Source organism: Rhyacophila brunnea, unplaced genomic scaffold, assembly GCF_057557595.1.
Source record: "Rhyacophila brunnea isolate RB1 unplaced genomic scaffold, BYU_Rbru_1.0 scaffold_2, whole genome shotgun sequence".
NCBI classification, from domain to species: Eukaryota; Metazoa; Arthropoda; class Insecta; order Trichoptera; family Rhyacophilidae; genus Rhyacophila; species Rhyacophila brunnea.
In genome coordinates, this window is record NW_028232859.1 from 4,956,408 (window position 1) to 4,968,195 (window position 11,788).

Sequence of the window (11,788 nt, forward strand, 5' to 3'; positions counted from 1 at the left end):
ATATTTTATTTTATTAAATTTTGTTGTGTTTATGTATACTTAAATACCGCAAAGCAAGAACATGTTAACATTTTTGTCGGAAATGAGTTATAGTATGTCCTAGACTTATTTTCGTATGCTCTTTCCAATGAACTAACTGTTAACATATGAAACAAAATATGAAACTATGAGGTGTTGAATATGTTAACTGCAGTCTTGTACGAAGACCAATTTGCTCAATTACAACGTTAACATGCTTTTGCCATAAATATACAATTAACATGTTCTTCACGTCGTTAACTCTGTTAGTAAATATACAGTTAACATATTTTTACAGTGGCAACAATATTGTAATACCTACTTAATAACAATATTCCATTAATACTTATCATTGCCTCACTGTGAGACACTATAAAAATATGCAAATACGAGAAAGTTGAAAACAGTTATGGAGTTTTGAAATTTGTATGTTCATAAAATGATATTATCCTTCAATCCAAAACATTGAAAATACAAAAAATACACAGACCGAGAATGCCAATATCATTATCATAAGACTGAAACGCTTTCCTTGTGTTTTCCCTTTATAAGAAGAAGATCCCACCGATCTGGCAATACTTTTGAAAACCACCTTTTTCTCACACACATAGTCATCTAGCGCCTTTCGCGGGAATTTATCTTTCAGCGGACTTTGGAACGGATGGCAATTGAGACGATCGGTTTGATTACTGGATAATAATTCTTCAAGATCGGAAATATTCGTCACCAGAGTCTCCCACTGCATTTCTTGAGATCTGTCCAAGTTGAACTTTTGTTGGTACATGGAATGATGAGAATCTATAAATAAAATCATGATATAAAAAATATGGTAGGTACTGTTCGGTTATACGGAATACAGCGTAAAACACATTTTGAAAATACCCGATATACTGGATTATTTGTTAGTTTGGGTTAGTTTAGGTTAGGTTAGGTTAGGTTTGGTTAGGTTAATCTAACAAATAATCCAGTTTATCGGCTATTTTCAAAATGTGTTTTCCGCTGTATTCCGTATAACCGAACAGTACCAAAAATATTTCTGTCTAACATTGAATAATCCAATAAACTGAAATTTTGTTATACACACTCAAAAAACCGCAATAGTAGGCAAACTTACTCAATCTACACTTCTAATACTAGTTAACTTTAAGCTGAATGCTCAGCCCACCAACGCCTATTCACCACGAGTGGCATTTAGTGTCCCGCCTGGTAAATACGTAGCATGCAATTTCAGATTATTTAATAATTTTAATAAAACACGTTTTTTGTACCGAATCCACTTTTTTATTTTAAATAATTCTTCCGGTTTCGTCCACGCCAGAGGGACATTTTCAACTAACCAATAATTTTTCAGTAAATTTTATTGTGTATCTCGTAATTCTGTCACTAGATGTCACTAATGGTATGAAACTATACCTTAATTACATGGTACACTGCACATTTTCTGGAAAGCTTTTAAATCATTAAACGTAATTGATTTTTATCTTAAATAGGCAAGCTGTAATAGCCAACCGGTGTATATTTTCTCACTCCGCACGGACGATTTGTCGTAGACTCCTGTATTTTAGAGCCATTGTACCGTATGTACGATTTTGCAGATTTTATACCTACCTGAAGTATGACACTTTACAAAACCAATCAAATTTTGAACATCTTCATAACAGAAAACTGAAAATTCTAAAACGAGAAAAGCAACACTATATAGACCTCAAGCGACTGAAAATATTCTGAAAGTGTTTTTATTGTACATAAAATACACTGCCTTTTATGTACAGATACTATCTTATATTTTAATTTCAGCATTTTTTTACAAATACTTTGATTACTTTATAGATGTCAAGATTGATTTATAAAAAAATAGCCTTAAGGGTAAGTTATTTAAAACTATAAATAAACCACTCCAATCTATGTTATCATCAGTGACGTCCCTACTGCCGCCCCTATACATACTGAAAACTCTGCCCCTAACTCCCAATAAAACAAATGCTAGCCGACCCTAACTCTGTTAACATCGGCATCTAGATATTTTTGAACCTTCTCCACAATGTTAATATATTGTTTTATTATTCTATTGTTTACTGGACTAAACATACATAATGTCATTATGAATTTATTTCTAAAAAATATGTGCGCTATTTAACGATTTGTAAATGTAATTAATCGCAGGCTATTATTTAAAAATAATCAGTAAGTATGTATGTTTAATTTATTGACCGAATTTTTTGTATGTTGTATGTATCTAATTTTTTTTTTGACCATGTTCGATCCTAATAAAATCATATGGGCCACCATCGAGTGAAGGTTTGTGTTACAAGATTTGCTTTTACAAGAAATGGATGTTAGCCACTTGCCCAACCTATTAGGTCCATACTCTATGCTCTTCAAATAAATGCAATCCCATAGAACAATAATAGACCCTGTGCAACCCCTATGAGACGAAAAGTATGCCTGCACTTACGGGACTTCACTAGTAACCGTTATTAAACGTTATTATTTGAGAATCAAAGAAGTCAAAACACAATTATTGTTTAAAGATGTTATAACAATTATTCATAATTTTATTAAATAGTTTTATTGTAATTCTGAGCCTGCTTTATAAAGTGTGAGAATATTCAATATATCGGAAAACAAATTAGTGTGTTCATAATATTATTATTATAATTTAGGAAAACACGGAAACATAATATATTTGTCTAACTATGTACGTGCACTTAGTAAATACTTACTTGATGTTGCTGATTCAAATTTCATTGAATATACAATTAATAATATTAAAATATTCCACATTTTTAAGGTCACAGCGATGTGATGTTTTCTCAAATCACAAGCTCTCGATCAAATTAAATAGGTACTAATTATGTTATTCTTTCTCGCTAAACAAAATTTCGTCAGTAATTATATTCAGGTCTGTGGTAAACTGCGAGAATCGTTATGCATATGGCAATTTTATATTAACTCATATTATTATCTGGAGTAGTAACTTATATCTGTTTCAATATTATCTTTGTTTACTCAAATTGTGACGGTGGCAATGGAAGCATTTTCGTTTAATAAAAATGGGTTTATGTGTGGACGTAGATAGGATATGATCTAATCTTTGTTTTAAGCTTATTTTGGGTAGGCAATGAAAAATTGGAACTATTATAGGTATCAGTATCTACAGTGACGTCCCTAGACAAAATGCCGCCCCTAGGCAGCGCCAAAATGCTGCCACATTTTTTTACCGAGTATTTTTATCATCCTTTCATGACTCCAATATCTAAGAAATGTGTTGTACGTAGGGATTCCAATCCCGGGATCCCGAGCTATTTTCGATACCTATGAATCCCGGGATTGATAAACATAATCCCGGGATTTCGGGATTGATTTTTTTTATCAATTTGTATGGAAAATAAAATAAAAGCGAAAATATAACAGAAAAAATACTTTTAATAAAAAATAACTACATTAAAAATAAACTGAGTTTGAATGAAGTTTGAGTTATACCCATGTGTAGGTAGCCGATTCATTTTATTTTTTCACATAAATTATTAAAAATGAGAAAGATTGGAAAAAAACAATGCTTCGCACTTTTAACAAAGTAATTCCACCATGATATCATACGTTTTACGGCAATTTCATATTTGGCTGATTAATTAGATTTATGAAGTAGAAAGGCCATAAGTACGCCATGATTATTTGCTTTACTATTTTCAATCTCGCTAATCCATTCATTATTTCTTTACTATCAGAAACAGCAATCTCATATTAAATTCATATTATTATTTATATTACAATATTATTTACTCCATTAAACTTGTGTATTTCCACGATTGAACGTATACAATATTAACAATAAATGTCTTAAATAGAATGAATTATACTAGATTTATTTTTGGTCGATTTTATCAATGTTATTTGTAAATATAAAAATTTTATATAAACAATGGAAAAAAATGCCAATCCCGGGATCAGAATTTTGGCTCGGGATTGGATTCCCTAGTTGTACGGATAGGTACATTACTTATTATTATACATTATTTAATTTAAATGCAATCTCTGCTTCAATAGACTATAGGTACCTATTGCGAGTCCACGGTTTCAGATACATTTAAAAATACACCTGACAACTTTGCAAACTCGCGAGTTAAGTAAGTAAATATATAACTTCAAAATTAGTAAATATGTACTTACTTATGTACTTAATTCAAATATAATTGCTGTTCACTAAGGACGTGACTTTCAAGGACAACGGAAGTAAACTAGACATCGCGAACTCAACAAAAATTATAGTCATATTAAAACTTTTATAGTAATTGTCCAACCAGTGAGTTGAATTTTTTAATGGAAATTTTCCGTTTTAACTAAGCTTAGGTACAGTTATTTCTATATACCCAATTATTCTCCTCGATTTGCCGCCCTTCGTGTAACTGCCGCCCCCAAGAGACGCTCAATCTGCCTACCCCCACGGGACGTCACTGAGTATCTACAATCCATCTTCTAAACTAAACAATATATAGGTACATATCTAGTTACTTTGTTTCCTTCAGCGTGCTACTAGGTTAGAAAAAGAAATCACCGGCTCAACACATAGATGTGAATATTTGCCGCCTTTCAAAGAGGTTTGGAAATGTTTATTAACTATTCCTCAACTTATTAGGCCTGTGAAATTTAAAATTAATTAAATGTGAAATGTAATGAGGTTGCCAGCAACCTGTTACCAATGTGGACCCGGCAGAGAATTAATAAATTATATAGAGAAACAATAATAATAATAAAAGAGTAAATCAAAGTAAATGACAAAAGATATAAAATTAAACGATATACTCGTAACTACCTACATAATATATATAGTGTAGAGTTACTGCCAAAAGTTGGTAAGTCGATAACTTGGATATTTAGAGTTAACAACGGATTATATTTCTATATAGTAGGTATATGTATGCTAGAAAAAAATCAAGGACATCCGATATTTATAAATATAGAACATGCATATAAAGTACCTACAAATAAATTAGCATTATGTCCGATTTAAGAGGGCATTTCGAACTTTCATATTGCAATTAATGATTTTGAGACATAGGTACCTACCAACTTTTGGCAGAAGCCCTACTTATATAAACCAATAAAATAATAATTATAAAACTATTGATATACCTACCTACAAAGTTTCACTAAATATATAAAATATCTCCTCCAGTCCACTGGACTACAGACTACTCTCCAACAAGAATATTTAGGCAAAAGCCGGAAGGCGCTGTTGTCGACTAAATGGGAGGAGCTTGTTAGTTTGTAATGGAATTGCGGTTAAAAATGGGAGGAGCTTGTCAGTTCACAGTTTTAACACGTTGATAAGAAGATGTTGTTCGACTATACAAGAAGACCTAAAATAGCGACGGCGACTAGCGTCACCTCTTTGGATGTCTGTGATTATTCGCTGTCTCAGGGAGGTACTCAGTTGAAAGGCACTACTTTTATTAAAATATATTAGAACGTTAATAAATAATCATAATATATTTTCATTGCAGAATGAAAGCAGATTTTTCGCAATTATCTAATTAAATACTAATATTTTTTCTGCATTATAATATCGAAGCTTTGTTTATGATCCACAAGGTTCTTTTCCGTATAAAAAGTTTGGCAAAAATAATAGATCATATTTTTCTTCCTTTTGTGTTGTTGTCAGAATAAATCATATTGCTCAGAAATATTGACCGACCAAGGTCTGTCGTTGGTTTAGTTTCTTGACCTTTAAAATCTCGATGCGCTAGCTAAAATGGTTTCCAAACTGTGAAAAGTGTTCATTACCAATACGAGCTTCACCTTAAAGCTGCAAAACAACAATCCGGTGGATTTATTAATAGAAAATTTATTTCAATCTGTTTATAACCTGGCTGGCAACAACAATACTAAGTCATAATAATATCTAACTAATACATACAACGTAGTTATTTTAATAAGCGATCTCCGAACCAAATAAACAGGGGATAATAAATGATTTTTAATTTATGACAATTATTACCACCATGGCCCCCACAAGCCTCAAGGGGGGGGGGGCTGACATTCCTCTAGCCTGGGTGGGGGGGGCTTGGTGTGGTCAGTTAAGTGAGATAAACATACACCACAAATTAGCCTTAATAGTAAAAATATCGCCTGCGGCGCTATTATAATGTGTGGAAGATATTTATATAATGCGCGATGCAATTTGATGTGATATGAAGGTTGATATAGTTAAATGTTATTTTATTATTATTTTTAGTGTGTTTCCTGACTAAAAATGGTCATTTATTCAATAATAATATGTCAAAGGGTCGCATAATACTTGGCTACCACAAAAAGAGTCTCGATTAGTGCTTCATAATAATATGATGCTGAGTGTCAAGAACTCAAAAAATCAACTGGATTTCTTAAAAAAATACAAAAATCAACACCTTAATTTGATCTCAAAGATCCCTGGGGTTCCGCGAAATACCATTTGGAGAACACTAATGTAACTGCCCTTCACCTTAACAATGGATAGGGGGTCCACCAAACATCCTGGTCTGGGGGCCCGCTTCCAGATGTGGGGGCCATGATTACCATACCTAAATGCGAAGGCAGCCTGTGAATTTACTGGATGCATCCAGCGATAAAATATGAATGATGCAATGTGATACACTGTGTTTTATATAATTAAAACGTATCTAAAAACATTGAAAAGAAAATATGTTTTTTAAATGGTAAACAATATTAGAAAAACTGTTAAAAAATGTGCTTTAAAAAAAGTTTGATAGTTTTGACAGAAAATATGACGTTGTGAGACCCGAAGTGTCCGGAAATAATATCTGTAACAATAATTAAAATTACCCTGTGTAATTCGTGCGCAGTAGAAGAAATCTCAATCTGCGCAATTTTAAGGTAGGTTTATCAATATAAAGATGCTCCACTATATTATTATTTTTTTGTTATTTTTATCATTAAAATTAGTTTCATAAATTCTCTCGAATGTGTTTTTGAATTCATGGTTTTAATGTATTTTTTTTAATTTAAAAAACATCGATTTTTAAACTGTATTTTAATTTATATAAAATCGTGGCCATATTATCTAAATAATAATTCGACATAAATAAATATAATGTCAAGTTATAGATAAGTACTTTTATTTCCTAAAAAAATGATTTGTTTTTTAATATTAATCCGAAATTCATACTTTAATTACATTGATATTTTGAAATATGGAAATGTTATACTTAGGTACCCAAAAAAATACTGTATCGGAATAAAATTGTTCATTATGTAGGACTGCTTTCAATTGGTAGCTTAGGAAAATTAAAAATGTGTCTTAAATTTGATTTTGAATGAAAAAATTCAATTGGTAGTTCATAAAGGCTAAAAACAATCGGGTTTTCTCAGTACAGTTAGTCATACTACTATTTGGGCACCGTGAAACAAAACATGTTTAAAAGCACTAGGTAGTTAACTCAATTATAAAAAAGATCTCTTCAATTTAGATTGTTTAGTATTTTTGTAAAATAAATAAAAATGTCAGCGGAATTCTCTATTATTACATCCGTAAACAATATAGGCAATCTTTAGTTATATTTTTTAAAGTAGGCAACAAAAACACCACTGAATAATTAATGATTATGGCGTAAATTGGCAATAGACAATAGATAATCAAAATAAAATCTTCGACCAATTCCCACCGTTCTAGAGTGAGTTGTTGTCTGGTTGAATCATTTATCCATCCGTAATTCCCACGACTTCTGACCACTCCCACAGACGTAATAATAACAGACAATCGAATTGTTTTCTTTGCATTCCATATAATATATTATATATTATCAAAGAACGTAATTTGATCTTCGTTTATCTAATGTTTATTGTTGAAATTAGCAAACGAATCTATAATGATTTTGGCTCTAGGATTATGAATTATGAATTTATTATGATATGATAATTCGAGGCATAGACAATGCTTTTATCCTCGACTTGATCTTGAATTAGACAGGTCAGGTAGACATTATATTAGAAAGAAAAAGTAAAAAAATGGATTTTAAAAAACAATTTCAATACTTATGTATGTTTAAAAATGTGTGCGTAAAAAGGAGAAGGGTCTAACTACTCTAAGCCCCGTTTCAGACGGGATACCGGTGTCGCGCTCGTATATAAGGCCGGTTTCAGACGGGACACCGGTGTCGCGCTCGTATATAATAAGGAGGCCTTTGTATTCGAATAAAATGGTCTTTGTATTCTGTTTATGAACGCCCCAGAGCTAATGAGTCAACGCATAATTTCGCGTTATAAATTAAACATAAAACTGGCTGCGGTGATAAAAACAAGTGTATCGGCGGCTAGAGAATGTAGCGGCCGACGGAAAAGTGTACCGGACACGCGTTGACTCATTAGCTCTGGGGCGTTCATAAACATAATATAAAGGCCCCTTTATTCGAATACAAAGGCCTCCTATATTATATAGAGCGCGACACCGGTGTCCCGTCTGAAACGAGCTTAACTCTAATAAATCAATGCCGCTAAATGAGTGATAATCACATAAAAATAGTAGCAGTTACAGGCAAAGCTTGCGATTTCTTGACTTTTTTTTAATTTCTGAAAATTCGAGAATTCTCAAATTCAAGAATATTTCATATCTCGAGATTCAAAATTTTTTCCCCTCTTCCGGTCAATTTTTTTTACCGAAATATTTAAAAAAATCCGCTGAGAATCTTTTTTTATATAGCGCTTTCGGCTAAAAAAAATTACGATAATAAATAAAAAAATAAGGTAAATAATTATAACTCGAGCTACATTCCTGTCAAATTTCAGCTCCCTTGCTCGTAGGTAAACCTCAATTATTAGTCTATTTTCCCTGTATGAATGAATCAATTTATTACTGTATGTCTTTTGTTTGATGTTTCATTGACACCCTCAGTTGTTTTAATTTAATACATTTGATTATTATGAATTTTAAATATATGTATATAATTTAATATGCATTATTATTGCAGTAACTATGCAAATTGCAAATCAATGGCGCAAGTCAAAAGATAAACTTATAGATATTAATATTTACGCTGTTTTTTTAATTTTCTTTCAACTTTATAATAATATAAATAAAATCATGAAAGATAATATTTATTTTCTTCATTTGTCAAAAGTGCTGTGGCATTATGTATGTACATTGGCACATTTTATATAATACTTGACGAAAAGCCCATTCATGGATGTACGTAGAAAATATATTTTACTTTTTTAAGCTTTTAAGTTTAATTTTTTTTAATTAGGTGTTCTTTTTATAATTCCAATTGCGGGCAGCTTTATTTTCAACTTTTCCCTTCGTTATTTTTTTCCTACATAGTTCACTTAATGAGAATTCTCGAAAATTCTCAAAATCCATTCCTGATTCGAGATTGACTTTTCTTGCTTATTTCTCGATCACAACAGCTAGTTCTAGATACTCAGGCACCAACAGATTTGAATTCTATTAATTTTCCTACCAAAAATTTTGCTGTCAGGTATTCTTAATGTTTGGTTGATTTTTTTACATCGAGTTTGTGAAATGTTGTATTTTCTGACATTGGAGTTAAACTCTAGAAATTCGAACGAGAACAATACAAAGCACGATTTACTAATTAGATATTTGTAAAGCTCGTAATTCTGCGTGTGAAAGGAAGGGAATATCAGTCTAAAATCACTATCTGTCAGTGGAGCGAAAAGAAGATTGACTTTTAGACATCTTTGTTGATGTGAGAAATTTACCAATCTACGTCGATTCTGATCATTTTTTTTCCTTTACGTATACATGCATGAATTATGATTTATTTGAATGTGCCAGTCTTAAGCAGTATATGGATTTCTTACCTTCACGGGACGATACTACCTATAAGACAGTGGCGAGGGGTGGAGGTAGGCATTTAAGATTCGACCTACATAGCGCACACTAAACATTGTCTGTCTTACTTATTTGTTTTCATTGAATTAAGAATACAATTTGCATTTATGGTGCTGGTTAGTTTTTAAAATTCAATATCCTGCTAAACCAAACCATAATAGCTTAGATATATTATGGGCGATCCGAAAAAAATAGTGTAGAGTTTCTCAGTCATACTTATTTATTTTCAATGAATTAAGTATACATATTACAGATGGTGTTGGTTAGTTTGTGTTAGTTTTGTGCCTATACCAAACCATAATCGATAAAAAATGTTCTTCTATCTATAAAATATTTAAAATTATATATGGTTTGATGGTATAATTTTAGATATTTAATAGATGAACAGTGTTGCCATAATTTTCTATGCTGATTATAGTACAAAGGCGTAAAAAATATAGTATTTCTAAAAAATATATAGTACGGGAACATTTTTTGTCTCAAATCCTTTAAAATTATAGTATTTTGGTATATTTGGCGTAAAATTATAGTATTTTACATTTTTTGCGAAATCAAAATTATAGTATTGTACTATAATTATAGTACGGTTGGCATCACTGTAAGATGAATGAATATTTTTTGACTATTTATCCACTATGGCTTAGATTTGACAGGGTTTAATTGAAATTTAAAATTTGCAAACACTATCTACCCATTGTAGTTTTAGTTCAATGAAAATAAATACGTTTAATTTACAAAGTTTAGTGTGTACTATCTATGTCGGATCTTAACAGCCTACCTCCACCCTTCGCCACTGCCTATAACCCAATTGTATATTGAAGTCTATTAAATGTGGCTTTATTTTGTTATGGCAAACTTAATGCGATCTTCCCTATGCTTCCTGCTAACTTAATAGTATTATTGTGTAATATCATATGTAATTTATTAGGATTTACATTATATTATGTTCATCTTTTTGTTCATTTCATTATCTCGTTCTAATTTTTTATACCACCATACTTTCATATATTTTTTTACCATCCCATACGAAACGATTATCATCACGATTAAATGTACTTACAGTAGAATGTAATGTGTATCTTCCGCTTCATACTGTATTTCAAATGATTAATAGTTATCTTCCATTTCAATAATATCGGTAATATAATATTAGTTTTGTTATTTATGGCAGTTTAACACGAACACTCTCCAAATAATTAGCATCATTAATAATATTATTATATTTATTATACACTAAAAATCAGTGTGCATTTCGATAGTCCTTATACTAACATGTCTGTAGTTATATTTATTATACAGTCGAACTTGGTTATTACGAGGAAGATGGGACCGACTGAATTTGCTCGTTATATCAGAGAGTGGGTATATTTAAATGAGCGGTCACATAACACAAAAAGTCGCAATTAAAACAAAAATACACAATTATAATTTTTCCCCGAAACAAGCATGGCATTCATAAACTACAAAAGAAGTTGTTTATCGTAATGAACACTGGTAGACCTACCTAGGTACCTGTACCTACTGACTTCAAAAACCTTGGATTTTTTACATGCAATTTCAACCATATGCGTGGTAACTTTTCAATATTGTCGGCGAAAACATCAATTAGGTAGGTACTTAGACACTTAACTAGTGTCATAAACGTAATTCGATCCCGGTGGCATCCTGTCCGGTCGGATTTTATTGCTTAGGGTCGAAATGTTTTTAAATGATCGACACATGAACAGTATTTTAGCTCGGTATATCCGATAAGTAGCTCATTCTAAAAGTGAATAAACGTATGGAGTACTAACTAAAATGTGAACGAATGTTTCCTCGATACATCCGAGATCTCGCTATATCCGTGGTCGTAATAACGGAGCACGACTGTATTTATCATATATTTTGTTTTATTTTTTGCTCACGTTGACTTTTTAGGCATAC